The following is a 26,834-nucleotide window of genomic DNA, read 5'->3' on the forward strand; positions in this document are numbered from 1 at the left end:
CGGTTTATTTCATTCAGGAGCATAAAACACCACGTGAAATATGAAATAAACACGCTTTTTGGTGTCATACGCACTTCAACCCCTTAATGCCTGCAATAATGAGATTGTCAGAGAATCACAAAATTTGAAGTTTTAATCGAGTTAATTACAGCCTAAAAATTAATTAATCGCAATTAGTCGCAATTCAAACCATCTATAAAATATGCCATATTTTTCTGTAAATTATATATATATTCTGTAAAATAAATTGTTGGAATGGAAAGATAAGACACAAGATGGATATATACATTCAACATACGGTACATAAGGACTGTAGTGGGCATTTCACTCTACTGTCATTTAAATCTGTCTATGCTGTCCTCACTCCGAAGTGTCTACTTTTTCCAAAGCTAGACAGCTAGGGAACGACGCTTTAATAATCAGACTTCTTCCTTTTTCATCTGATTTATTAATAAAATAGCCTCAAACCAATTTCCTCTTTAGATTGTCAGACCGTCGTAAAACTACAGTACAAAAAAAAAAGTACACAAGCATTGCATTAGCAACAACGTTAGCTTAGCACGCTATACAGGTTCACTAAACATAAACAAAAAGAGTCTCATACAAAAAATATAACATTTCGCTTACTAACATAATATGTACATTCTTTACAACAACCATACTTACGGACAAATCTTGTCCAAGGATCATATAAGCACAACATTACAACGTAGGCGTCAGCCCGAGACGCCGTGCAGCCATATTGAACTGGCAAGAAAAATAATAAACCATGTCGCAAAGCGACCACAAGAGTTCGCTGTTAGACAGCACAAAAAGCCTTGCTGTAAAATTTACCAAAAGGCAGAATACTGTCTGAGCGGGACATGTGCGTTAATTGCGTCAAATATTTTAACGTGATTAATTAAAAAAATTAATTACCGCGCGTTAACGCGATAATTTTGACAGCCCTAGTCTTAATGAAATCTTTTTTTCAAATTTGTAAAACAGAAAAAAAAATATGTGTAATAAGCGCTCTAATATCCACAGTATAACCCTTGCGTAACGTATATGTATTACGTTGCATAACGTAAATCAATGAGAAACGGTTAATTTGCGTTTCATGCATTGATTCAGATTTTCAAATTATATAACAGTCCGTTTGGGCGAATTTATCGTCATCTATCGTTATTGAGGCAAATCTGCTCAATATACTGTGATAAGTACTTCAAGCCATATCGCCCAGCCCCAATATAAATGCATGTGTATATGGCGGAAAAAACAGACAAGTCTTGAAAAAGAAGTTTCTGCTCCTGCAACCCTCTTTAAAATAAACTGTTGTATTTTAAGCCAAAAGAATTGTTGTGTTTGAAAGAACAATAATTCCATATGCTGCCATAGCAGATTCATGGCACATTAAGCCCCCGAACTATTTTTAATTTGTCCGTTTTACCCTCAAAACCCATGTTAACGGACGTCGCGCAACTGCTTTTGTTTCAACCCATCCATAAATCGTAGGTAATTAATTATTTATTATTCAAAATGTCTGTCATTTTTAGCTTAGAATAATTAATCGATGTCTAATATTTCGTTTAAAAAAAAAAAAAAACGACTTTAAAAAATTGTTCAATTGCATATTTTAAACTTTTAAACAAATTACGTCACAATGAAAAAAATGGTGTCTGTAAAAAAGTCACGGATATCTACCTCATAACTATCGCTTAATTGTTGAGATGCTGATCGATCGGGTCCGATCACGTCATTTTTCAAAGTATCGGAATCGGCAAAAAAATATCGGACAGGACATGCCTTTTTTAAATATATATATATTTTTTTATTAAATAGTTTTCTAATTGTATTTAACGTTACAGACATAATGTGTTGCACTCTTCCAGAGTCTTTAGTTTAAGCTTAAGGTAGGGTTATCAAATTTATCGCGTTAATGGCGAGAATTAATATTTTTTACATTTATCACGTTACAATATTTAACGCAATTAACGCATGCGCTGCACGACCCACTCACGCATTGTTGCGTTCAATCTATAATGGCGCCGTTTTACCCATATAGTATATAGAGCTTAAAGGCAGCGTAAAATGAGTAGAGTGAATTTTGGCAGCCTTTGGAGCCTACTTTTAAATGGCTAAAGCCTTACAATCCCTCTCCCAACGATTAGAATAATCGTGGGAAGCAATGTGGGGAAGAAAGGTAGTAGTTGATATTTTTCTTAACACCCTATGGTAATTCCCAACTCAGAAAAGATATATCAATTGGTACCACGACGCACAGTCATGGTTGCACTTCCCATCATGCATTTGGGCATGGCTCCAGTATCATTTACTGAAAGCTCAACAAATACACTAGATGGCAATATTTAGTCACAATATACAAAGTCACATTTATCCTTTAAGAATTACAAGTCTTTCTATCCGTGGATCCCTCTCACAGAAAGAATGTTAATAATGTAAATGCCATCTTGAGGATTTATTGTCATAATAAACAAATACAGTACTTATGTACTGTATCTTGAATGTCTATATTAGTCTGAGTTTTATTCATTTTTTTCTTAATGCATTGCCAAAATGTATATGATGGGGAAAAATTATCGGGAATGATTGGCATTGAATCGGGAGCAAAAAAAAAAGCAATCGGATCGGGAAATATCGGGATCGGCAGATACTCAAACTAAAACGATCAGATCGGGAGCAAAAAAACATGATTGTAACAACCAGTGTTGTTAATAACGGCGTTACAATATAACGGCGTTACTAACGGCGTTATTTTTTTCAGTAGTGGGTAATTAATTACTTTTCTCATCTTGGCAATGCCGTTACCGTTACTGAGGATGGAAAGGCATGCGTTACTATGCGTTACTATACTGGTCGAAAAGTCTGAGGGAGACGGACTCACCGAGACGACAGAGCAGAGCAGGAGTGGGGAGAGGCAAGAAAGTTGTGATGCCGAGCAGACGCGATGCTAGGTAGCTCCAATAATACATGTTGTAGCCGATAGCCTACAAACTACGCCCGCATGTTATGGTAGATATGGTAGACATGGTAGATATCACATGTACTGCATATAGATATAACTAGATGCAAAATGACAGACATTGCACTAAATGCGTTAGTAGACAGCCGCCATCTTGAAGCAGTAGGACGGCTCTGTTGTAGAGAACTTTCCTAGCGAACCTAAGTAACTTTTTATATAAAATACTTCTAAATCGGCAAAATCTTGACTTGAATCTATCTTTAAATGATGAAACAGTTTTAAAACTTTCATATGTCGAAAGTAGAGAGAAGGGAACTATTGCAATAATGGGAGCAATTCTAACAACTTTTAACAGATGATCCAGGGTAAAGAGTAAATTAGGGTAAAGAATTGGGCTCGGGCCAATTGTACCAAAAACCTTCACAAAAAACTTCACATAGTGTGGCCAGTGTTTTTTTTTTTTTTTTGAGGGGGAAAAAAAAAGTAATTATCACCAATTACTTTGCCAAGTAACTAATTACTCTTACATTCAGGTAATTGAGTTACTAACGCAATTACTTTTTGGGAGAAGTAATTTGTAACTATAATTAATTACTTTTTTTCAGTAAGATTAACAACACTGGTAACAACCCTACTTAATTGTATTTTTTTTGTTACTATCGCATTTTCTCCGATATGTTAGATGACAAAATAATCGATCCAAACAAAGAAAAATGGAAAAAACAACATTTAAAAGGGTAAATATTTGAAAAATAACATCGCGACCACTCCTTCATGTCTGCGATTTCTGCGGCCCTTGTTATATTACCATGCCTTGCCGCTGACTCTGGTTCCATCTCCATCCTCCTCCTCCTCGACCTTTCCGCTGCATTTGACACCATTGACCACAACATCCTCCTCCACCGTCTTCAGTCAATAGGGATATCTGGCACTGCACTCCTCTGGTTCACCTCCTATCTCTCCGATCGTCACCACTTCGTCTCCATCAATAACCATAAATCCCACACCTCTCCAGTCACCCATGGTGTCCCCCAAGGTTCGGTCCTCGGCCCCCTCCTCTTCATAATCTATATGCTTCCTCTCGGTCAAATCATTCGCCACCATGGACTCAATTTCCACTGTTATGCAGATGACACTCAACTTTACATTTCATCTAAATCCATCACCCCTGTCATTCTCTCTCACATCTCAAACTGCCTGTCCGACATAAAAACCTGGATGGACAATAACTTTCTCAAACTCAACAGTAACAAAACAGAACTTCTCATCACCGGACCCAAAGCTCTCCTCCCCTCTGTACAGAACCTCACTCTCCTCATTGATGGTCACCCTGTCACCCCCTCCACCTCCGTACGCAATCTTGGCATCATAATGGACTCAACACTGTCATACCAATCACACATCAGCCACCTCACTAAAGTCTCCTTCTTTCATCTCCGCAACATCGCCCGCATCCGTCCCTCCCTCTCCCAAGCCACAGCTGAAATACTCATTCACGCCTTCATCACATCCAGACTCGACTACTGCAATAGCCTCCTCTATGGTCTTCCATCTTCTCATCTCCAAAAGCTGCAATACGTCCAGAACTCTGCCGCCCGCCTCCTCACCCACACCCGCTCCAGAGAGCACATCACCCCCATCCTCCAACAGCTTCACTGGCTTCCAATCTCATACCGGATTCAATACAAACTCCTCCTCCTCACCTACAAGTCCCTCCATAACCTGGCCCCTTCCTACCTTATGTTTTACCCATAAAATTCCCCAAAAATCCAGCTGTGGCCATTCACAGCTGTGTCTTGACACTCTGTGATACATGTAAGTAAGTAGGTAGGTAAGTACGCGATAATATCTCGTTAAAGTCATGGCGTCTTAAATTCTGCTAGGGTTTTGCTGTTGAAAATTATTATTATTTTAAATTTTTTTTTTTTAAATGCCCTCCTGTTTAAAAATTTTCTTCCCCCAGAAAATTGAGTTTTTAAGCTTTCCAATGATGTATCACACATGCATATCGGACAATTTTAAAAGCTGGCCAAATTGGGGGTCTCAGAGCGGAACTTCAAGTCACCTTAGTGTTTTCCGCCATATATATTTACGATAAACATGCGCAAAAAGGAATTTGACAATTTCTAAGTCTACAAGTCTCAAACAATTAATTGACTTTCAAAATAGTCCATTTATTTGATTGTCATTCAGTTGATGAATCCAATTTGTTACTACAAAAGCTACGCCCGCCCCATAACAACATTTGAAATTTGGCATGTTTTTATATTATTTTTCTTTCATATTCTTATCAGACGAGTTATTATTTGTCTTGTAAGCTTTGTTTAAAAAAATACCATTAAATAAACATTTATATCGACTACCAAATGAATATTTACTCCGCTGCATTTGACTTTGACCCTTTCCCCCTCAGCATTTATCCATGGTGATCCCTTGTTAACAATTTTTGTGGCTTCCCGTGACCTCCTTTTCCTTCCTTTCCGTCTTCTTTACTGACTCAGTGGGTGGCCCTGACCTCTAATTATCACACAAGCTGTCAGTGTATAAAATAAAGAAAAGAAAAAAAAACTACACAAAAAATAAATGTCTCTTGACATTTATCTGACTCAGAAGCCCCTTCGGCATTTTCATTTGCACAAAAGCCAAATTGAATCTGTATCCCATGTTAAAATGTAGCTGATGGGCAACTGGCGGTATGGAAAGCAGAAAGAACCTCTAGCACCTAATGCGCTAATTCGCTAGCTCGCAATCATACCGCGCTACGAGAGCAAATAGTCAAGAAGCAATTGCACTCTATAAAAAAATAGTATGACGGCTTATTTTATCATTATTATGACAAAGCTCTAAGCTCATGGGTGGGCGTTCGCAGGTTTATCAGTGTCGGGGGGTAGGTGGGAGTTTTGTGAGCACGGTTGCCCACGTAATTTACGCTCGTTGTTGGCTTCTGAACTTACAGAGGAAAGGAACGCGTTGATGTAAATACATGCAAAGCTGCTGATCTCATTACCGAGTCCTCTTCAGACCATTTTGACATATCATTAAAAATGAGATGATTATATTTAGTTGAATTTTTTTTTCATGACTAGAAATGTGGATGGACACAAGGATATTTTTTCCAATAGATCCTCAAGGAATTCCACAGCATATTAATAATAATGATTTGTCATGAAAACGAGGGCTGTCCTGATCACATATTTCTGCTTGAGTCCGAGGCACCTGATTTTGACATTACCAAGCATCGATCTGATACCTCGGCCTTTTGAAATATCCTCATCTGTCTTGATTATTTTGCTTTGTAGCCATAAAAAAGAAATGTTTTCCACCCGATTCCAGTCGTCTAAAAATGCTGCGTAGTACCAAACTTACATTTTATTTCGTTTCTTTAGACTGTATCCTTGTACATCTTATTTGGTTGCTTTGTAGCCCTTAAAAAAAATCCTAAAAAGCTGATTTCGATCTTGGAAGAATGATGTACCTGGACCGGATTTCAGATCACGATATAGGATCGGTGATGTTCCCAATAGCGTACCGCAAACGACACGTCACTTTTGGTTATTAATATTCATGATGTTAGCAATTATGGCTAGGCGGGTCAACCTCCAGTTTGTCCCCAATAGTAAATAAATGGAAATAGTGTACGAACTACAAATTTACTGAGCTAAACCTACCAATTCTATCTGAAAATGATGTCTCTGGTGCTAAATTCGCTGGTAAAGATGTGAAAAAAACCATACAAATGTCCAGTTAAAGAGATGGCTTGAGTGTCGAGGGCTGAAAAAGACAGGAAAAAGAGCCAATCCGACCTAAGCTTATTTTATCGACACCTTTTTCTTACGCCACTGACAATGACATTCTCCTGTCTCAACAATCTATCCTTTACCACCATATACCCTGTCTTTCTTATATATTATATCCTCTGGTTGTCTTACGTCTCTGACCATTCTTGGGGGCAATGCACATTGCTATTTTTGTGTAGCGATCGCAAGTGCTACTTGGTGACAGCCAACGAACACTTAATTTTTTCATTAATAACAAATATTCATTCTATAATTTATTTACACTTCCCCCTTACTAAAGATTTTTTTACAACAGAAAATGTAACAGTGGCAGTCAGATACCATTAAAAAAAAAAAAAATTCAGGTCATTCATTGTCAGACAGAAACAGCACGGCCAAACGCCACGCTAAAAAATAAGTTAAAAATATCTAAGTGGCTTAACTCTCCGCTCATGGGCCCCAACCAAATGTTTACTGCATATGAAATGTGAATGGCATCACCTTGCTGGCGTTAAAATGGTCTTTTGGATGTCCGCGCAAGTTGAATTATTCTTCATTTTTTCCTCCCAGTTTTTGTTTCGGGAAACATATGAAGAAAACATCCTTCATATGTCGTAATGTCAAGAGTCGTTTGTACAAGTTCCATATCAGCAGTGCTTGATCGGCATGTTCTTTTTGGAAAGATTACCGGAGAAAACAAGCAGAAATAACATGGTTTGTATGCGAGGGCGTGTCGAAAATGTCTCACTTCTGTCTTACAATGGCGACGTCACGGTCTAAAAATAGCATTCGTGCGGTACGCTATTGTGATAATTAGTGTCTATTTTGTTGCTTGTAGGCCTTGACTCATTCACTACCATTGACGACGATAGTTGATATGAACTGGAAAGGCTAGCATTGAATCATCATTTTTCCTCCCAGTCAAAGTGAATTGGACCCCTATTGCTGTCAATGGCAGTGACTGAGTGAACACTAGGAGAAACCCCGTTTCCATGCAAAAATCATATTCCCAAAGAATGGCTAAAAGGCAGCTCGCAGATAGCGCAACGTCGGGGTTTACTTGCCTGATGCGCCCTCTGGGGAATCTGCAAGATGGAAATGGACTGGACGTCAAAGACAGCCATCAATAATATTAGCAAAAACATAAATTTGTTTCATGAACACGACTTATGAATAGGCTTTCATTCCTTTGGACTCATTTTAGGCTAGAAGGATGAGATTCTCACTCTTTGGTAGGGGAAGTACCTACCACAAAACCTGGCAGCCCTTCAAAGATTACCTGGATGGACTTACAATCTCCTAAGAAAGCGACTAGTTGCCCTGCTCTCCTCCTCTTCCCCCTTTATTCTGCTTTATTATATTATCTAGGTTCAGTTATTGTGTTATTGAATGCTCAGATTGTGTGCTTTTTGTTAGTTTTTTTTAATTTATTTATCTGTTTTGCTATGTTTTGTTAGCGTAATGTATGTACAGGGGCTGGACAAAATAATGGAAACACTTAAAAAAAAAAAAAAAAAAAAATCAACAAAAACAAATTTAATATGGTGTAGGAAATTACAGCATCAATTCTCTGAGGCATTTATTCATACAATTTGTGAATTGTTTCCAAAATGATTTTATGCCAATATTCAGTTAGAATATCCTCTAAGTCTTTGAGACGATGGCAGCGGAAATCGACGTCTTTTTTAAATCTCTAAAACAGCCCATAAATGCTCAATAATGTTGAGGTCTGGGATTGTGCCGGCCATACGAGATGATCAACTTCATTAGAATATTCCTCATGCCATTCTTTAACAATTATGTTCAATGATTATGATGCCAAAATGTTAGGTGTTTCCATTATTTTGTCCAACCCCTGTATGTATGTGTCTATGGATGGATGGATGGATGGATGTGTTAAATAGACAGGCAAAGTTTGGCAAAGACTAAGAATTATAATGAATCTAACCGTTTTTCTTTCCCCCCCCCCCCCCCCCCCCCCCATATCAAATGGGCCATGTAAAAGATTATTTGTTACCTTTAGTTTGGCTCAAAACCAGTGTTGTTTTCGTCAACAATGACTAACAAAAATATTTTGTCATCGAACAATTTTTAATGATGATGACGAGACGATAACAAGCTAAAAACGTGTTGTAGGGGACTAAAACATAACAAGACCAATGCCAGTTTCCGTCTGACGAGACAAAAACGAGACAAAAATGCACAATAGTTCACATCACATGTTCACAACGTTTGCATTTATGTGTAGTTGGCCTGCATCGTCACAATGTATGGTTGTGTCACTCATGTGATGGGCTGCTGCTCTCCAGTCTCCAGGCTTGCACACACAGTAAGACCTGTTTTATCTTGGCCAGAAAGAATATGCAATGTTGCTTTAGCCTTTAAAAGTCTGTGCTGTGTGATCATCAGACACTAAATGTAACTCACAGCATTAGCATAGCATTCACATTAGCATTAGGCTAATGCTAATGGCAAGTGTCATCTTAAACTCTGACTTTTTATTTTTTTTATTTATTTATTTTTAAACATAGAATTCATGGCGTCCAGATGGGTGTAATGCATTGAAAATACTGTACTGTTTTCCTGCTGAGTATGTATTATGCCCAAGTTGGCGTTATCCTTGTAGACGCTACAATATGTGCTCGTCCGTCAATGTTAATTCGAAAACCTTGTTTTATTTATTTTTGGAGTAAATGTTTTTTGATTTGTCAGACTAAAAAAATTTTAGTAAACGTCGATTAAAATGAGACGAAAATGGTCTTGAGTTTTCATCAACAAAAACTAGATGAAGACAAACATTTTGAGATGACTCAAATATGACTAAGACTATAATAAGTATTATGGTCCAAAAGACTAAGACTAAGACGAAAATTAAAAGGGCTGCCAAAAACAACACTGCCGACAACTATAGGCGGAGTTTCACTTTTGTGGCACGGGGGAAAAATGTTGATGACCCAGAAACACAGTGTCAGCAATAAAATTAACTTACAAAATTTATGCTCGGATTGTAGTTTAGCCAATGCTCGTACATACAGGCATCCCAGCTATGTGTATGTGCGTGTGTGTATGAGCGCACTTTTTTCTGTCTTACCTAGTGGAGAAGTAGACGCCGCATCCGTTTTGACTGAATAGGTACATTTAAAATAGGGAACATTTAAAATAATATGTTGAAAATGATTGGTTTTTTGTTTCTCATCATTTTTTAAGGGTTAAGGTCTTGAGTGGAGCAAACTGAAACCCCGCTCACCATTTTGGCGGTGCTGTCCAGCGTTTCATGGTCCATATCTTCAATCCTTGGTTCTCGCTGAGTAGTTGTAGCTTTTGAAAGCTTAGGTTTGAAAAAATTACATATATCCATCTTACCTCTTCTTTCCTCGGGTTTTTTCCCTTGGGGCTATGCAAAGCAAATGACCGTCTCTTAGGTGCTAATCACATGATCTGTTCGAAAAATAATTTTGACCCATTATAAAATTATATTTTTTATATATATTTTCATTTTTTTTGTTTGTTTTACAGCTTTACAACTTTTATGAAAATTTTACAGGCGGAGTCTTAATTTCAAATTCATATATTGGAAAGTCAATTATATCCAATGACATTTTAAGCCACCAGGGGGTGCTATGCGCCCCGGCCCCCCTTTAATCTCCGTATATGCCTACAACTATTGAACCATGTTCATGTATCAAAGTTCAAATAAAAAGATCTATACAAGAAGAAGAATAGGTAAATACAACCATTTTAGATAAAAAACAAGGTGCAAAAATAGAAAATAAAATATTTAAAAAACATTACATTAGCATGTGTAAGCCACATCAATAATAGAATTAAAAATATTACAATTATACAAAAACAAATATTAGAGTTAATTATTTGAATATTGAAAATGAACAAAGATAAAGAATATTGGGGGGGGGGGTTTTAACCCCTTGATGCCTGAATTTAACAAACAAAAAGCAATGGAGGAATTCATTGGTACATAGAAATAATATTAATACAAAAATATGAAATGGAAAAAATTGGAAAAAAATACAGCTAATATGACAAAAATCATAAAAATAAAAGTAAGGATAAATACAGTTAGATTTGTCAATTTGATTTTCTATATTTCTATAATTTATTAGTACATTCCTCCTTATTTAATCTTTATTTTTATTTTAATTGTTCTTTTTTATATTTATTTTTCGTCCCTTTTTTTTGACTTTTTATTTTAGATGTTCTTTTTCATTCAGGTTTTCAAATTTTTTTTTTTTTTTTTTTTCCCAGTTTAATTTTCTTAATTTACTGTGTTACTACTTGATGTACTTATGTATTTACTTATGTATGTAATTTTGTGAAATATAAAGTCAGGCATCAAGGGGTTCATCAAAAAATGTGATCACTCTTGTTGAGAGTTTTGAATAAAACTACCCTTTTCTTTTTACTAACTACCACATCACATACTACACGTACTCTGGACTAGAGCAGGGCGGTAAACCGAAAATTTACCGTCACCGTAATTTTGACCATGTCGGTAAATTCGGTAATTTAATAAAACAAGAAAATATAGTCTTTTTATTCCGCTTTGACGCTGTGTTGTTCGGCTATGTTCATTCCCCTTTAAGAAAGCAGACAATGTGCTTACGTATGGCGTCACGTGGTTTTCAGGAAGCCAATCAAACAGCAGCCTGGTAGGCTAACGCTAGCGGCTAACGCAACAAGTAAATGGGATGGAGTCGGGCTTAAGTTAGCTTCACCAAACTTTCAACCGACATTAAGTAAACTCTTGGCGGGTTCCAGACGGGCTTTCACCCGCTGTCCTCCCTGGTTCTCACGATATTAGGAGAGGATGCTTTCAGTGCTTTCTTCTGGTAGCCAAGCCACAGGCTAACGCTAGCAGCTAACAACGGCTACAATTGAACGTGAAAGAGTCGGACAGCGGCTCTAACCTTGTCGAAACGGCTGAAATTAATGAGTGGACTGGGCACGGACTTCATGTAGCAATCATCATGTTGCGTTATTTGGCATCTCTGTGTGATTTCTCTGAAAGCTTTCATGATGGTAAAGCACTCAGCGTAAAATATAATTTAACAGTGAAGCCTATATATTATATGACAGTTTAATGGCCACAGCTATTTTTCTGTATGTGTTTGCTTTATTCTGCCATCATAAAAATTTACATGTTTCATTGGCATCAGAGCAATACAGCTTTAATCTGGTTGTGTCTGTGTGGGGGGTGCATGTATTAAAAAATGTTTCGGGGAAAAAAAAAAAAGAAAAACTGAAACCTTGACGTTAACACTTGTGTTGAATAATCATGTCACAGCAGCCATTACCAATAAGTTGTCTGAAGTGTACTGTTAAAGCTGCAAGTCATTTGTGTTAGAATGACATGTTTGCACAGTTGTCATATTGATTTTTATAATGTTGTACATTTTTCAAGTCATACAAGCTGTTATAAATCTTCACACTAGAATTCTTATTGTTTACAAGATTTTTTTTTAATACTTAATGTTTAGACTGCATGTGCAATTGTTAAATTGAAAGCTGGTTAAATAAATTTAGAGAGAAACGGTTAATCTGTATCCCATGCATTGATTCAAATTTTCAAATTATATAACAGTCTGCTTGGCCAAATTTATCGTCATTTATCTTTATCGAGGTAAATCTGCTCAATTTATCGTGATACGTACTTAAGGCCATATCGCCCAGCCCTACTCTGTACATGCGCCAACAATGAATGAGTCAATTCTTAGTTGGCGTTCACAGTTTGCCACTTTAAAACATTACTTGATAAACTGTCATATTTCCCCCAAATCTGTTTCTTGAGTGTTTTTTTCCCCCAGCAAAATTAGGCTGCGGAAAGTTAATGCAGTTTGTTTTGTGTTTTGCTTCTCAGGCTTCCAGCCGAGTCTCGAGAGTGCCCAAGTTGTTTTATCGAGCGTGGCAGCCGCTACCTTTTCCTCTGCATTCATTCACTCGCCGGCTAATCGCAAACTATCAATGGGGGACTTTTTCTTATTGCTTAAGGATTGTTGCAAAGTCATTTTCATTCCGTACAGCGTGTGTGTGCCAATGTTCTTGACGATGACGGACATTCAATCGCCCTTCTGCTGTCAGTTGAAATGAGTTCATCACGACTCCAAGTCCAATCCATTTGAACTGAGAGGGTTAGCAGCGAATGAATGAAAGCTGCTAGTGCCTCCCAGTTCAAGTGGAATGGACGTCCATCGAGGTCAATGGCAGTCACTTAGTTAATTGGTCCCGCTCTAATGCTGGAGTTTAAAGTGCGTATGACACCAAAAAGCATGTTCATTCCATATTTCACGCAGTGTTTTATTCCCCTGAATGAAATGGACGGCTGCAGAAAATTGTTGCTGCACCAGGGAGAGGCGTGTGAGCCTTTTTGGGTTTCAAAAGGTTCCCGTTCACCACGGATATTGGCCAAAACAAGCCCTTCTAAAGTGAGACCATTGGACTTACGAGGAAGTGAGTAAACATCGTATTTTGTATTATATCAAATACTGGAATCATGGCACACATTTTAATATGGAGGTGGCATGCATTTTGTGGCTGATTGTCCACCGAGAATGCCACTCGGCCAATGACTGGCGGCTTGTTTGCACCCCCCCTCTATACTCTGCTTTTTGCCCTCTTCGTGTGCCCGGTATTTTGTCAAATTTTCAACCCCATCAGAAATTGCAACTTTGTGTTAAAAATGGTCGTGAATACAGCGATTACAAAGGAAACACTACAAACTTATTTAAATAAAGGACTATTTACTTACGTTTGATCATGGACGGACATGTAGAAAAGTTCTCCTCAGACACATACTGCCATGTTAGCTGCGCAACAACTGCACGCCGCTCTCTCACTGATTACGTCTTCGCCATGTAGTAAAGCCTTATTTCATGCCATATTCGTGTTGACAACTTGGTAACTATGCGCTCCTCTGACATCGGCCGGTTTGTCCGGTGGTACTCTCCAGCTGCTTCCCCAGAAAACTCTCCTGTCAGCAGCAGGGGAACGAGCTGTAACTTGCTCGCCGCCCGGCGGGTTGCCGATTTGAAAAGACAATCGACAAGCCCGCCGCCGTATGATATGATCCAAGCTGGTTTTGTGTTATATTTGCTTCGAAATGCGAAAATAAGACTTCGAGACGTCGGGTTAGCATGTCAGCTAGCTGTCACGCCTCTTGGTTTGTTTACATTCATCGAAGCTGGGGCTGGGAAATGACAAAAGCCGGACTTACTACGGTGGCATAAAATATCGTTCCGGAGGTGCGACAGTAAAGGTGAAGTTGACAGTTTTGACCATTATGGATTAATTTTGCCATGTCGTACTGATAAAATGCATTTTTATTAAGCCTGAACGACATATCGTTTAAACATCGCCATCGCGATGTGTGCGTGCGCGATAGTCCCATCGCAAGGACGTGCGATAGTTTTTATTTTTTTTAATCCACATACGCCCTGTTTTCTGCTCTGCGCAGAGCCTCACACGCTCTTAGAACCTCACAGTCACTGCAGCCCTTGCTTATTAAAGTTAACAATGCTGGTATCTTTGATCTTGCCAAAGAAGCGGACATCACAGCGCAGCAGCTGTCAATCATCGTTTAACTTGTAAAACAGTTTCTGCAAGGAAGCCGCTTTGGAATGAATCTCTGTGTGTGTGTGTGTGGAGACGTTTGAGACATATAAATTAAATGCCAGAAGTGATCATGAGGAGTTTTTAATGTCTACATGTCCAACAAGAGTCACAGCTAAGGTAGATAAACAGAAGTATTTAATAAAGCCAAGCATTTTTCGACTACAGTACTTTATTCTTGTTCAAAAATAATTTGGTTGGACAGTTATGTTTAAAACTGATCATATTATAACATAACATTTGAAGTGCTTAAAACCATTAATATATATATACGTTATGTATATATATATATATATATATATATATATATATATATGTATTAGGGCTGTCAAACGATTACAATTTTTAATCGAGTTAATTACAGCTTAAAAATTAATTAATCGTAATTAATCACAATTAATCGCAATTCAAACCATCTATAAAATATGCCATATTTTTCTGTAAATTATACATATATTCTGTAAAATAAATTGTTGGAATGGAAAGATAAGATACAAGATGGATATATACATTCAACGTACGGTACATAAGGACTGTAGTGGGCATTTCACTCTACTGTCATTTAAATCTGTCTATGCTGTCCTCACTCTGAAGCGTCTACTTTTTCCAAAGCTAGACAGCTAGTGAACGACGCCTTAATAATCAGACTTCTTCCTTTTTCATCTAATTTTTTAATAAAATGGCCTCAAACCATTGTCCTCTTTAGACTGTCGTAAAACTACAAAAAAAAAAGTACACAAGCATTGCATTAGCAACAACGTTAGCTTAGCACGCTATACAGGTTCACTAAACATAAACAAAAAGCGTCTCATACAAAAAATATAACATTTCGCTTACTAACATAATATGCACATTCTTTACAACAACCATACTTACGGATAAATCTTGTCCAAGGATCATATAAGCACAACATTACAACGTGGGCGTCAGCCTGAGACGCCGTGCAGCCATATTGAACTGTCAGTGTCAAGAAAACAATAAACCATGTCGCAAAGCGACCACAAGAGTTCGCTGTTAGACAGCACAAAAAGCCTTGCTGTGAAACTTACCAAAAGGCAGAAAACTGTCTGAGCGGGACATGTGCGTTAATTGCGTCAAATATTTTAACGTGATTAATTTAAAAAATTAATTACCGAGCATTAACGCGATAATTTTGACAGCCCTAATATATATATATTTAAAATTATACTTTGGGGAAAAGGTGGGAAAAAAAACATGCCTTATATGTATCTCTTTCCAATGCTAAATCTGAATAAATACATTGAGCACACACACACAAAAAAAAATAAAAATTTGGGGGGGGCGGGGGGCGCAACTTCGCGGTTTTTCACTTATCGCGGCGGGTTCTGGTCCCCATTAACCATGACAAACAAGGGATCACTGTACACTGGTCATTGAGAGTCATCCAAAGTCTTTCCAAACAGCTATTCAAGTCATCTAGTGAAAATTTATTTAAAAAAATAAAAATAAAAAACATTTTTAATATCACAATACAATATTGCAAACCCCCAAAAAATCGCAGCAATAGTTTTTGCCAATATCGTTCAGGCCTAATTTTTATTATTTCATATCCCATTTCGCACACGACTGTTATTTGTCATACTCCAATAAAAAGAATATCCTGTAAAAATATTGGAGTAGAGAGACTGAAACAATGACATTTTGCGACTCTCTTCGTCACATTTTCCTCATTCTGAATAATTCCCCCTCAATGGGCTGAATTCTAAATCAGATGTAACCATGACCCTGCTGACGTCATCCTCCTGTTGGGGACGCTAGAGCCATATAATGGTAGTTGTGGCTAAACGACAGATTAAAAGAATAATTTATTGTCATCTGCACTTTGCCAAATTGTTGAATATAGTCGAATCGTCTCAAAATATTATTCTTCATTCACATAATAATGCTATGTAAGACTTTTTTTATATCTTGTCGTACGCACTTTAAATGGCTTTGTTTAAAAGCAGGACATTTTAAAGTGATAGTGTAGAAAATGCAGAAACAATGATTATCATTCATCTACTGGTTTGGTCTGTAACGTCAAAAAACAACAAAAATGATTGCTTTTCACAGCTAAAGCAGATGTTTGTAAATGTCATATTAAATAAAGCCGTTTTTATAGCTCTGTCATAAAAATGATAATTATCAATTTAAAAAAAATTCTGATGACATCCTCTGATCTAAACCCCAGTAAGGACACAAACACACAAAAAAAAAAAATCATAGACAATTTTTTGTTATGGTAATTTCCCTACAATTTGGACACTTACGTTAATAAATATTTAAAGAATTCATATTTTAAATACTATATTACCCTTATCATATTTAAATGTATTTTGTTTTTAATATTTTATCAGCATTGGCAAAATTGTCTGTTTTCATACCATGATGAAAATGTTGGTTTTATATTGGTTCTCAGCAACTAAGTTGAGGTGATTCATTTGGTCAGACTATAGTGAATAAAAGCGCTTGGCTTGGAAACGTACAAAAAAAATTCCTTTGATGCATATTATTTGTCAGCCTGAAATTGCATATCCGGCAGATATGCATCGGAGTGGGAGGGGCTTGGGCGCCTTTACCAAGCGCTCTAATAAGATTACCTGCTTTACACGTCAGGAAGACTCACAGAGCGATTGTGACTGGGCCAGGAAGTCTTGCGTGGCATGTTTTCTCTCAAGAAACCGGGATAGCCGCTAAAGCCAAGGCATGGTAGGACTTCTTTGTTCTCATTCTCACCATTGGCAGTGGAAATAGACTTTAAATCCATTTGGATAGGGAGGGGCGAATGAAGCAACTCCCAGTCCGATTGGATTGGACATCTAGCGCCGTCAATGGTAGCCGCGCTAGTTTAAATAGCATTCCCTCTCCCCACAGCTCTACTTTCACATTTGACACCAATCTCTTAAAAGTATATTGACTATCAAATTAATCAATTATGACTGGTCAACAAAAGATTGATCAACTCATAAATGTCCAAATCCTCTATTTTGAAACTCTGAATATCAGTCAAGATTCAATATAAATATACATTTGCTTTCATTGAGCGCTACAATCAGAATGATTATACTTATTTTTTTTTAATAAATAAAATATATAATGGAGAATATTTACTGTTTTTCCTTTTGTTGATTTCATAATATTTCCCCCGAATTTTCTTTTAAAGAAATTAGTATTTTCTTTTGTTTTTACAGATTTGTTTCATTAATAGAAAAAAAAATAAATAAAATTGTTTAATTAAAAAAAATTTTTAAGAAAAAACATATTTTTTTCAATTACTTTATTTTGAAATATTTTAAATAAAAAGGAAAAGCAGTTAAAAAAAGAGGAAACAATGTTTGATTTCAATTCTCAACAAAAGCAGCAGATTATTTGTAATGAATTGTTATTTGCAAACATCTGCTTTTACTTTGGAAAAAAAATCATACATTTACATCATTTTCATACTCCAAATTTTCTCAACAACTACTTTTTGCATCCGATGCACATTTCCAATTAAAACAATATTAAACCCCGATGATTAACTTGGTAACTCAACACGATAAATATTGTATTTGTACTGAACAGTTGACTCGTCGCCAAAATAATCGTTGATGAATTGACTGTCAAATGAATCGTTCGTGGCAGCCGTAATATGAGCGCATCGGCACAGATGCCAGATTACCCCGGGATTATAATCCCATTGACGGCACTTCACTCTTCATATGAACCGAGTCGGACTGCCTTTCACTGCCCGGCGTTTTTATTTTGAACATCTCTCGGGTCAATCTATCTCCGGAGAGCGAGCAGCTGCGTTGCTTTATTAGTTTACTCACTTATATGCCTCATATGCATATCAATAAAAGCTCCGTTTTATCATTTCAGCCTGCGCCGCGGGAGGTAGACGAGACGATCTCCTCCAGAACTTAATTACCTTGGTTGCTTTCAGAGGCGCGCATAGTACATTACAAGGCACGTAATGAGATTGCCCACTTTTTTTTCTTTAAAAAAAAGGTCAAATGGCGGTTAAAGGCTTCACTTGTGTCATTTCCCATCACGCAAAGTGAACATAATCGTCACATTTACCATCAACCTCACAGCTGCACTTGGAAGCTATGAAAAGGAATTTAAAACTGAGAGCGCAAATTTGTGGCCTTGCGAGCAAGACTGTACTTCTTGATTCATTGATGGATCGTGCGGTTGTGAGCCTCGTCCGTCCGACCGCTTCCCGGATCCGTTTATGTTTCGGCAATCTGGAGAACGAAGCAGGAGCAGCAAACATGACCGTGAAGAAACTATCTGTTTGAATACTTAATGTCCTCATTAGGGATGGGAATTGATACGATTTTTACGTTTCCGATTCCATTATCGATATTGCTTAACGATTCGATTCTTTATCGATTCTAATTTGGGGAAAAAGAAGAACAAACGTTTTGATTGGCATCGAGTTTGTTTAATCAGAAGTCACAACCTTACAAACTCACAACGAGGTCAAAAGAGGCCCAAAGCCTCAATGTTAACTGTGGGAATAAATGGCAAATACACAAGAATGTGTAACATTTTACTGAAACATTTTTCTAATAGAAATAAAAAACATTGGTATATATTGGTATATAGGTCGTTGTTCTGCCTTTGGCAATATGTCTTAAAGTGTATAATTTACCATTATATTGAAATGCATGCATTTTAGTTTTTATGGTGATTTCACGCTCAAGTGGGGGCGCCCCTGTGCTTCCTTACGCGAAGAAGAAAGCGCTCATGTAAAGAAGAGTGCGCTTACACGCAAAGAAGAAGAAGTGCCGCATCCAAGCGAGTTAGTGAGAGAGGGAAACACTGCTACGAGCCTACGTTCTTTGTTAATGTTTGTAAAATACCTACAGAGGCAACGCCTGGATGTATCATCTTTTGTGTTGTTGCTGTGTGTTTCCACTCACGATCGGACACTTAAATCCAGTTGTGTAGTGCTTTGAACGATGTGCTAAAGCTAGCGAACGGATGCGGTTAGTCTGTGTTATAACTGTATTAGCAGATAATCATTGCTGATTTACGTTGATGCGAACCTGTTTGTTATTGGGGATGAAATTGATTTGTTTGATTTCTATTTTTAGTTTCACTCTTCAAGTGATGGTTGAATAAAGTCAGCAAATTATACCATTGTCTTCTGCATCGTCATTTGGGAGTTTAGCTAGCTGTCTCGGTGAGGACAGTGCAGTCGTATTCCCTCCCGATGCAGTTATTTCCACCTTGCAATGACTGCAAGTCGCTTTTTTGTAATTTTTCCTCGTGAAGTGAAGACACACTTTCGAGCGTTTGAACGTACTTGCTATCATTGTTGTGTTTACGGCTGCAATGCTCGTGCTAAACCATCGTAACCTTTCATTTTCACCTTCTTTCCTAGTGAAGTGTAGCCAAACTTTGGAGCGAGTGGTTCTTATCGCCATGCTACTTTGATGCGTCTGGACAAGACACATCACGTCCCGACGCAATACGCGTCTTTAGGAATCGTTAAAGGGATCGTTAAGGCTTTTTCATTGTGATTTGTGATGTCGAGGCCTCGAAACATTAGGAACCAGTTCAGAATTGGAATCGGATTTCGATTCCCATCCCTAGTCCTCATGAAAAGAAGCAGAAAGAACGTCACGAAAAGCTTTGTTTTCGCTTTTCTGCGAACCAATACGTTAGTCCGTGGCTTCATGTGGATTGGTCGCCTTCTGAGGGTGAGCCAATCAGGGGAAAAAGGTGGAATCTGGAAATGTGACCAGGAAGCCACAATCTGCTCAAATACTATGGCAGAATTCAAAGAGCTTTTTGTACATAGGTCTATTTCCCAAGTTTTGTCTGCAATATACTTCCTTTCATCACTAAAAGAGGAGCAAAGAACATCACAAAAATTTATTTTTTTTATGTTTTCACCAGAAGGCCTTCATCCAATCAGCAGCTGTATATTTTTTTTAAACCAGTCTCGATTAGATCTTTCCCAGATTCATATGTGGAATGTAGTCATAGCGGATATACAGTGAGGAAAATAAGTATTTGAACACCCTTCAATTTTGCAAGTTCTCCCACATAGAAATGATGGGCGGGTTTGAAATTTTCATGGTAGGTGCTTGTCCACCGTGCGATATTCTAAAGAAATAAAATTCAGAAATAACTGTATGATTTAAAAAAAATGTATTATACTGCTGCAAATAAGTATTTGGACACCTGTCTATTAGCTAGAATTGTAAGCCTCAAAGACCTGGTAGTCGCCTTTAAAAAGTCCAACGAATAAGTGGAATGGATGTAGACTTTTTGAGTCTGACTTTTTGACCTGTTTGAGGCGGTAAACTGCATATAAAAACCTGTCCACCCCATGCAATCAGGAAGACTCGTATTCCTAACATGGTCAAGAGCAAAGAGCTGTCCAAAGACACCAGAGACAGAATTGTAGACCTCTACAAAGCTGGACAGCGTTATGGGGCAATTGCCAAGCAGCTTGGTGATATGACATCTACCGTTTGAGTTATTATTATAAAATAGAAGAAGCTAAATGTGACTGTCAATTTCCCTCGGACTGAGGCGCCATACAAGATCTACCTCGTAGGGTCTCAATGTTCCTAAGAATTGTGAGGAATCAGCCAAGAACTACACAGGAGGAGCTGGTCAGTGACCTGACAGGAGCTGGGACCACCATTTCCAAGGTTACTGTTGGTAATACACTAAGATGTCATGGTTTAAAATCATGCATGGCACGGAAGTTTCCCCTGCTTTAACCAGCACATGTCCAGGCCTGTTTTAAGTTTGCCAATGACCATTTGGATGATCCAGAGGCGTCATGGGAGAAAGTCATGTGATCATATGAGATAAAAATTGAACTTTTTGGTGTTTTGAGGAAGAAGAATGATGAGTACCATCTAAAGAACAGCGTCCCTACTTTGAAGCATGGGTTGGTAGCATCATGCTTTGGGGGTGTTTTTCTGCACATGGGACTAGATGACTGTACTGTATGAAGGAGAGGAAGACCCGGGCCATGTATTGTGAGATTTTGGAGAATGACCTCCTTCCCTCAGTTAGAGCATTGAAAATGGGTCGTGACTGGATCTTCCAACATTACAATGGCACGAAGCAGACAGCCAGAACAACCAAGGAGTGGCTTCGTAAAAAGCATATCAAGGTTCTGGAGGGGCCTAGCCAGTCTCCAGACCTAAACCCAATAGAAAATTTTTTGAGTAAGCTCCAACTCCGTGTTTCTCAGTGACAGCCCAGAAACCTTATTGATCTAGAGATGATCTGTGTGGAGCAGTGCTGCAAAATCCCTGTCACAGTCCGTGCAAATCTGGTGAAAAGTTGCAGGAAACCTTTAACCTCTGTAATTGTAAACAAAGGCTACTGTACCAAATATTAAAATTGATTTTCTCAGGTGTTCAAATGCGTATTTGCAGCATTATAATAGAAATGAATTGTTAAAAAAAAATCATACACTTTGATTTCTGAATTTTCTTTTCTTTAGATTGTCTCTCACAGTGGGCAAGCACCTACTATGAACATTTCAAACCCGTCCATCATTTCTAAGTGGGAGAACTTGCAAAATCGCACGGTGTTCAAATATTTATTTTCCTCACTGTATGGAACAATCAGTCTTGCCAGCCAGATGAACAAATTTGCACTTCTGTTAAAAACTGGGCAAATTTGTTCTTTCGTCCCCTCCCAGTCAAAATGAGTTGGACGTCTAGTGTCGTCAATGGCAGCAAATAGGGACAGCAGACAGTATTAATTTGTTTATTCATCCCCCAAAAAGATTCGGATAGTCTTTTAAATTAGGTCGAGATAAATCGTTGGTTCAAGCAAGTCTATCTTGCGTGCTTGATAAGAAAAAGTTCCTGGCGTGCTTGACAAATCCAGTACAAAATGTCTTGTTTTTCTTGCTTGTACCTGGTTTGTTAGATGGACTTTTTTAAAAATCCAATCTAATTGCGACCGGGAGGCGCCGGCAGAGATGGAAAGGACGTCTACCGTCGTCAACGGCGGCCAACGAGCCAATTTGCCATTTGGTATTTCCTGTTGGTTGTCACTTGGTAGCACGCTCAGGGTTAGCTTCTAATTAGCTGGTGCATCCCACGGGAGCACTTGACAGTTGATTTTATTGTAGCAGGTAATCATTTTCTACTCAGCATATGTTCTGGCTGTGTTTGGCAATTAAATGTTTGTTTGAATGCCCAATTATCCTAACAATTATGTTCAAACCCCAGTACTATTAAATTGGCTGTCGACACCCGTAGGCTATGCCATGTTAAGCTTTTTGTGTTTTGAGTTTTTATTTAAACTAATGGTTTTAATGAAGAAATGAGAGGTCACTTCACAGGTTTTAAACACGAGGCCTGGGGGCCAGATGCGGTCCGCAAAAGTAAATCCTGAGCCTTTCGTTAAAATGAAATTTTGGTGAAATTTTTGTAGTACTTTGTGAAAAATTTTTAAATTCAGAGGATACTTAATTTTTAAATTAATAAATAAAAACTACTTATTACTTCTTTAATTTAAAAAATAATAAACAGAAAATATATGCTTTTTTAGTCAAAACATGTAAATAAGAATGAAAATAACATGAATGTGTATCCTTTTTAAATTAGAGTAATTAAAACAATTATTTTACTTAAAACAACAATTTTTTATTGTTTTCGCCCCTTATTTTTATTTAAAAAGAAAACACAAATTATATTAAGTATTAATTGTTATTACACTGGTGTAGAAAAATTTTGAAAATATCTGCTTCGGTGCTAAAATTGGTGCTTGCTGTGGTGACATGGATTGGACAATAAAAGATTTTAGTGCTGCTCGTATTCAAGATGTTTCATGTTAAAGAATGATTACAAAGACACATTGGTGTAATGTAGTATGCTTTACAAGTTGCTACATTTGACACGAGATGTCACTGCTTATGAAATGTGTCTACATGCCTTTTGTCCACTTCCAAAACACCGAAATCTATGCAATACCTTTAAAGCAGCATGTTATGTCAAAGCGTAGTTACAGTGGGGCAAATAAGTGTTTAGTCAACCACTAAAAGTTCTCCCACTTGAAAACATTAGAGGCATGTAATTGTCAACATGGTTAAACCTCAACCATGAGAAACAGAATGTGGGAAAAAAACACAAAAAAATCATATTGTTTGATTTTTAAAGAATTTATTTGCAAATCATGGTGGAAAATAAGTATTTGGTCAACACCAAAAGTTCATCTCAATACTTTGTTATGTACCCTTTGTTGGCAATAACGGAGCCCAAGCGTTTTCTGTAACTCTTCACAAGCTTTTCACACACTGTTGCTGGTATTTTGGCCATTTCCTCCTTGCAGATCTCCTCTAGAGCAGTGATGTTTTGGGGCTGTCATTGGGCAACACAGACTTTCAACTCCCTCCTCACCCCGTGGCGTCAAAATGACAATAAGAACGGGGAGCAAAAATCCTAGAACCACACGGGGGGACCTAGTAATGACCTACAGAGAGCTGGGAGCACAGTATCAAAGGCTGCTATCAGTAACACAATGCGCCGCCAGGGATTCAAATCCTGCACTGCCAGATGTGTCCACCTGCTGAAGAAAGTACACATCCAGGCCCGTCTACGGTTCGCTAGAGAGCATTTGGATGATCCAGAAGAGGACTGGGAGAATGTGTTATGGTCAGATGAAATCGAAATAGAACTTTTTAGTAGAAACACAGGTTCTCGTGTTTGGAGGAAAAAGAATACTGAATTGCACCATACCCACTGTGAAGCATGGGGGTGGAAACATCATGCTTTGGGGCTGTTTTTCTGCAAAGGGACCAGGACGACTGATCTGTGTAAAGGAAAGAATGAATGGGGCCATGTATCGAGAGATTTTGAGTGAAAATCTCCATCTTCCATCAGCAAGGGCATTGAAGATGAGACGTGGCTGGGTCTTTCAGCATGACAATGATCCCAAACACACAGCCAGGGCAACAAAGGAGTGGCTTCGTAAAAAGCATTTCAAGGTCCTGGAGTGGCCTAACCAGTCTCCAGATCTCAACCCCATAGAAAATCTGTGGCGGGAGTTGAAAGTCCGTGTTGCCCAACGACATCCCCAAAACATGACTGTTCTAGAGGAGATCTGCATGGAGGAATGAGCCAAAATACCAGCAACAGTGTGTGAAAAGCTTGTGAAGAGTTACAGAAAACGTTTGGCCTCCGTTATTGCCAACAAAAGGTACACAACAAAGTATTGAGATGAACTTTTGGTATTGACCAAATACTTATTTTCCACCATGATTTGCAAATGGTAAATGGTGTTATACTTGTATAGCACTTTTCCACCTTTCAATAAATTCTTTAAAAATCAAACAATGTGATTTTCTAGGTTTTTTTTCCACATTCTGTCTCTGATAGTTGAGGTTTACCTACGTTGACAATTACAGGCCTCTCTAATTATTTTCAAGTGGAAGAATTTGCACAGTTAGTGGTTGACTAAATACTTATTTGCCCCACTGTATATTCTCAAATGGTACACCATTGTTTTTTTTTTTAACCCAAAAATAAGCATTTCCATTTCAATAAATACACATTTTTTCCGAGATTGCTTGGATTTGAACATTTGGGCCAAATACTTTGTCTCAAAAACTAGAGCCAATTGACACTTTTCACCTCATTTTTCCTTTTAAGTGACCCAAAGTTAGTAAAGTCTCACTACTTTTTATCCAGAAAGCCTTTTGATCGTAGAACAAGGCTCATTAAAAGAGATTTGAACAGTAACATGGCCCTAGTCGCCCTTGAAGGAAACCATAACTATGATGTAGCTTGCGAAAAAGACCTTGTTCTATTTCAGTTTTACGTAGACTCTCATTGGTTTTTGGTCACATCAGTTTGCCGCTCGTGCGTACTGGCGCTACACCATCTTGTAAAAATAATTGAAATCAGACAACATTTAACAACATAAAACGTCACGATCATTCCCCCCTCACGGATTGCCTTTTCCTAATCTGAAGTTAGTTTGTCAAAGTAGATTGGTCGCTCGGGGCGTCTTGAATTTAAGCGTGAACGTGGTGAATTAAACAGGTACTTAGGTAACCTTAGTGAGCTGAAGGGGTTCCATTAGAGCTGAAAGCAGTAATGGAGTGCCTTGTTTATACCAGAAGATGGAACGAGAGAAGCGCGTGCTAAATAGTGGCCAAAGAGAAAACTAATCATGTCACTTGCTGCTTGTGCTTGTGGGAGAAGTGTCCCGTGCGCTTTCAATTATTTACAATATTGAAATGCAAGCAGCACTGCAGTCTGTTTTGCATAAACCAACAAGTACATTTGCTACCTGCCCTCAGACTAAATGCAGAAATTGTTCACTTCTGTTCAATTATGGGACAATATTTTTTTGAACCATTGACTATATTTGGTCTTAAAAAATCCAAAACATACTTGGACAACACATTTTTAAGTGAATAACTATTATTATAAATGCACAAAATGTTCTTAAAACAAAATTTAAGAAACTAAAATGAATAGAAACAGAACTGCGCTCTATTTTTCCAATTGTCTTTTGGGGGGCCATAACTAAAGATTTTCATAATATTTAACTCATTGACAGTGATAGACATCGGATTTATTTAAACTGTGAGGACTGGCCGTGATTGTTCACGCTAACAGTCGTCGATTCGGTCCTCCTAGTCGGACGTCTTGCTCTGTCAATAGCAGGCCATGCGCACCATAAGCGGATTTTAAGGCGGGGGCTAGGAGAGCCAGCCCCCCCACCCCCGGTGATCGAAAAGTGTTATTGCAAGTAATTAACTTTCCTTTATATATAAAACTTGTAAAGCAATAAAACTGCTACAAAAATGAATGAAATGACCAAAAAAAAAACTTTATTAATGGTTCAACAGTGTTTTTCGAACAGATCATGTGACTAGCACCTTAGACGGTCATTTGCTTTGCATATAATATAAATATATATATATATTAGGGGAGGGCAACTTTTTTTTGGGATTGAATGATTTAGAGACAAATGCCCTACCCATAATATGGCCCAAACACAAAAAGGATTGCTTCAATCAACGAAAACTTTTTCAATTAAAAATTAAGTGTCCAAATGCAGATTTTTCATTCTCAAATATTTTTACGCATTCAAAAACTTTTTCTAGGACTGATTTTTGATTGAAGTGATCTTTCTTCTCGAAAATACATTTTTTATGAAGCAACTTCTTTTTTGATTGAATAAAAAAAGACAAAAATGTCCTAGCCAAAATGTGGCCCAAACACAAATCAACATTACTTCAACCAAAAAAAAAAAAAAAAAGTAGCTTTCTAATGCATTTTTTATTTAGTTTTTTGAGTTTCAAATTTATTTTTGCATTCAAACACATTTTTTCGATTGAAGTGACTTTTTTTGGGTTGAAAATATATATTTAAATTGTAGCAAAGTCTTTTTTTAATTAAATAATAAAGACATATTTGTATCTCCATATTGCTCCGCCCAGGGGATACAATTTTTGACTGCGGTAACTACATTGGCACGACACCGGC

General features: G+C 37.7%; 1 protein-coding gene across 9 annotated transcripts in view; it reads left to right on the forward strand.

The window, feature by feature from the left end:
* The window catches only part of LOC130923355 (protocadherin-15), a 490,939-nt gene that overhangs the window by 90,287 nt on the left and 373,818 nt on the right, over positions 1 to 26,834 (forward strand). For 2 of the 9 annotated variants that reach the window (XM_057849008.1, XM_057849012.1), the window contains exon 1: positions 14,964 to 17,070. The exons of 5 other annotated variants lie outside the window; for them this stretch is intronic. The gene's annotated coding sequence lies outside the window, so the exon portion shown is untranslated. Of the gene's footprint in view, positions 1 to 14,962; positions 17,071 to 20,475; positions 21,018 to 26,834 lie in introns of those variants that run through there. 2 more of the 9 variants (XM_057849015.1, XM_057849009.1) reach the window with 2 other exon arrangements.

The sequence above is a fragment of the Corythoichthys intestinalis genome, chromosome 10 (assembly GCF_030265065.1).
Source record: "Corythoichthys intestinalis isolate RoL2023-P3 chromosome 10, ASM3026506v1, whole genome shotgun sequence".
Taxonomy (NCBI): Eukaryota; Metazoa; Chordata; class Actinopteri; order Syngnathiformes; family Syngnathidae; genus Corythoichthys; species Corythoichthys intestinalis.